The sequence below is a fragment of the Musca domestica genome, unplaced genomic scaffold (assembly GCF_030504385.1).
Source record: "Musca domestica strain aabys unplaced genomic scaffold, Musca_domestica.polishedcontigs.V.1.1 14, whole genome shotgun sequence".
Lineage (NCBI taxonomy): Eukaryota > Metazoa > Arthropoda > Insecta > Diptera > Muscidae > Musca > Musca domestica.
Genome location: NW_026712192.1, coordinates 2,646,253 through 2,650,862, shown reverse-complemented (window position 1 = coordinate 2,650,862; position 4,610 = coordinate 2,646,253).

Genomic DNA, 4,610 nt, shown 5'->3' with positions numbered 1-4,610 from the left:
TATCATTTAAAACTAATCATTTCATGTCCATTTTTCTCTCTAGTATTAGTTATTCTTATTATTTTATTTTCTAATTTTATGTTTTGCCGTTACTCACACTTTTGTTGTCTTTCGTCATTCGAAAAGAAAAAAAAAATACACATAATATATTTTTTTATTAACTTTCTATTCTTCTTCTTTAACCATTTTAGTGTTCACATGCTAGCAATGCAATAATTAAATTGTAATCTACTCATTCTTATAATTTACGACCACCCCACACCCCATTCTCTCTAATTTTATGTTTGTTTATATTATTTTGATATGAAGCCAAATATACATCCATGCGAAGTTTGCAATTATAAAAAAAAGAGAATCGAAATGCATTATTTTTATTAAAAAGTATTTATCACAATCATTTTGAGTGAATTTAAGTCAAGCAGCACTGGTTTACTTTTATTTGTAATTTGTCATCTATTTCCCTACAAACATTTTCTTCTTCACAAATTGTAGCTACCAAATCTTAAAGATTGTACCAGCCATTATTTATGATTCTAAATGCCTGATTCGAATTTATGAAAATGCCATGCCCTTGTTATGAAAACATTGTTGAAGGATGTTCAAGCGGACGCGATCTAAACCCCCTTTTATGTTTTATGTTGATGTAAATCTTTAAATCTTACGTATCAAATATCCATTGACTTATTAAGATATTTTCATGGAATTGTTCCTAACACACCACCAAGACGCTTTGTAAAACCGATTTCTTTTACAGAATGTCTCAAAATGTCATAGACATAAGTTATATTCTTAAGGTCTTCTAAAATCAGGCAATGACCAGCAGAGCAATAATCGTTGATTTTTAGGAACATTATTGAAGGACCATTCGAGATATAAACTTAACATTTCAGAGTGACTATCTGAGTTACTTTTGGAAGAACTACCATTAGAACTAGAAGAGTGAAGTATTTAAGATTATTTTTGGAAATGAAAATTTAAAAGAATTTAAATTGAAGAAATATAGGATTTTTGAAAGCGTTTTTGAAACATTACCAGAATATCTCAAAATTTCTTATACAATTACTTATAGGTTCGATTCTTAAGGTCTTTTGCAGCTCTGCTAGCCCCATTGATCATTTAACTCGAGTGTTCTTTGCTAATTTTTTCATAAGTCTTAGTTTTCTGTTCTGCTCAATGGGCGAATTTTAATATAATTTTGCTTTTGTAAGATTATATTATACATATATTTGCTTTGTAAGATTATATTATACATATATTTGCTTTGTAAGATAAGACATTATCAGCTGAAGATTTAACACATTTTTAGATGTAACTTCCTTGGATTTTACTGTAAATTCGTAATTTTTAATATTACCTTTAAACGATTGCAAATTTTAAGAAGAATTGCTCTTTTTGAACTAAGGTTAAGGGATTTACTACCATTCTGAAAGAGAATTGTCTTTAAAACTTAATTTTAATGGAAGTAGTAATATGCAGACCTCTGAAAAACTCGACCGAATTCAAACAAAGGGTGAAACTCCTCAAAATCCTGTAAACTGAAAAAATCGCATGTTTAACTCGTTTTTAAGTTGGAGCAAAATTCATTCGAAATCGACCAGATTCTGCTCTTGCACTCTTCGTTTTTGTGTTTACGTGTTTTTTTCTCTACACGACCACACCCCCTTCTTTTCCCAGTTTTTTCTGATTTCACTCGTTCATTTACTTAAGTTCTGATGTAGACATTAAACACCTGATCTTCTCTAAAACATTTGAACTCATTCCTTGAATACTAAACTCACTTCCAGGAAGAGTAATATTTGAGCTTTTATTCCTTCAGCTAAAAAAGGTATACTTTTGTTACGGCCAAAATGTGCTTTGGACAAAATTCGTTTCAGGACATTTAGAGTCAATCGAGCGATCTCCGCGATAACTCCCTATCTGTGTGCACCAAACAAATTTCAACAACGAAAATCATTTGCTTTATAAAAAACAAAGGAGATATCCGAGATCAGCCTTAGGTTAGGTGGTACCACCCCCATAAAAGGCCACAATTTGAATAACGTAATTTATATAAAGATCTTGTGGGAATATGGGACTTATAAGCCCACTCCATCTCTCTATTAAGCTTAATGACAACGACAGCAGATTCTTTCAATCAATAAGGCAGCCGAGACGGCAAAAGAACTTGCAATAGCATAACAGGACCAGTTGATAGTCAGGTGGTCCTTAAATCACTCATTAAAACACGTGATTACATTAAGCTTTGTTGGGTTACAGGACAGGACATTCATCATGAGGTGGCTGATGAATTAGCTTGAGGACGTTCCCACTCGATTGGTCTACCGATTAATGAGACTTTTTAAGCATCATTAAGCTATCATGTCAGCTGCTTCAAAAAATCTCTTATCGAAGAAGATGGCCCAGTTATAGGTTATTTAAGGCCATCTGGCCGGTAATATCGAAAAGAGAGGAACAAGCTCCCTCCTATCACTTATTCTATTCTGTACCTTCAACTACTCTTGTTATTGTTAAAAATTCTTTTGTTATTGCAACACAAAACAGGTGATTTTTTCTTCAAATAAACCATGAGTAAAGCTTACTTCCTTGTAGCTGCGCATCTTTAAACCAAAATTAACCCAACCAAGCCCACTCTATCTGAAACCTCTCCTTTAAAGGGTTATCATTTTCAGCGATTTTCTCAAAACTGCGTGTATTGCAATATTTCTATCATCCATAGACCTAACCTGAATAGAGGACTTAATGGTCCACTTCTTCTGGTACCCACAGGGTGTCAAAATTTGAATAATTAAAATGGATTTGATATATATTTATCCACTATTTCTGATACCTTCTCCACAAAATATATTAGATTTAAAGGTAATCGATTGAATCAACTCGGCACGTCGTACCATGGTACAATAAGGAGGTAGAACAGCTTCGTAAAACTACATAAGTACGTCTCTAAGGCTATGCTCGCTTTCTGTCAAATTTCCATGCAACAAGTTGTTTTAATTTATTCATTTTTCCGCATTTTAAAAATCAGTTAAACAGCGGGAAAAATGAAAACACAGCGACAATCGTTTGCTCCATGTGTTGTTTTATAAGCCAACATGTTGTTACAGGATGACCCGAGGGTTTCAATCCTCGAAATAATGCCAGATCGTAGGCAGTACTGATATGGCAACAAAGGCCAAGGTTCAAAACATTTAATTTTAAGTTTTTTTTTTTTATAGAGCAGTGTTGGCATTTTTGTTCGGGATACCGTAGTATTTGGTTGTTGCAAAATAGTCAGGCTTAGTCCCATTATTGTTGTTTTTATAATTTTTTTTGTTGGGAAATTCTGAAACCGAAATTCTAGAGCCTAGAACCTAGATTTATAATATCAAATATTCTAATTTTATAATAATTTTTTTACTAAATTTTTGAAGATTATTTTTAATTGAAACGATTAGATTTTAACTATTTCAAATTATTTTTTTATAGTAATAAAAAAGTTGAACGTAATAAATATTATGAATTTACTGAATTTATAATTTTTCGGAGTTCTGCATCTTCTCTCTATGAAAACATACCCCGTAAATATTTCACCACTCTTTTTTGTCTGACAGCTGGTTCGTATATTTTTTTTACTTTCATTTTTCTTTATTTATTTTGGACTTATTTAAAATAAGTGAGGGTATATTATCAAATTTGTGCTGGGAGTTTTAAAAATTTTTCTGTTCTTTTCCCTTGACGTCTTGGAAGGAAGTTGTTTTTTATTCCTTATTTTAGAAATAATTCATATGTTTGGAATATAATTTAATATTTGATTTTTATTTTCGTAAAAAACCGATTATGGATTTTCAAACCATTTCTTGGTGCATTAACCCATTCTAAACCAATCTCACAAAGGCTTTGTACTTATTGAAATTTAAAATTGTATTCTCGGACAATTTATTGAGGCAGGATTTTTTTTGTAAAATAAAAAAGGAAAATGTCTTTGAAACCATTCACACTTATGAGTTTATAAACAAACAGTGCTCTGTTCCAGAATCTGCAAGAATCTACTAGTTATTTCTTCGATATCATAAAAGAAAAATCGTTTGCCCTGGTAAAAAGTTTTACATTCTTGCAGTTCTGGAACAGAGTACAGATCTCTCTACGTTTTTCTTTAGTGCTTGTCGTATAGTTTTTTTTTTTAATATTGAACCCTTTAATGAATTACTTATCGTTTTTGTTTTTTATGCATGTGTTTTAAATTTAAGTTCTTCATTGAATAAGATTTTATTAATAGATTTTGGGTTAATAATTTATTAATTTAAATATATTTTTTGATTGTGTTTAATAAAACCTAGTAGTGTACTCGATATTAATTAATGTTATTATAATTACAAATTGATTATTTATATTTATGCTACTCATAACTACTAATTTGTAATCACCTAATTACTTCCCTTAATCTCTTCCTCTTTAAGAATAAACTTAATATTAATGTGTCAAAATATTTTATTTTTTTTTGTGGAATTGAATTCTTAGCTGCAAAGAAAGATTTGACTTGGAGTAGATTTGCTTTCTTTATTATTATTATTTTTTTTTGATTTTGTTTAAATTAATAAAAAATATTTTATATTAAAAATATATTTTTTCTTATA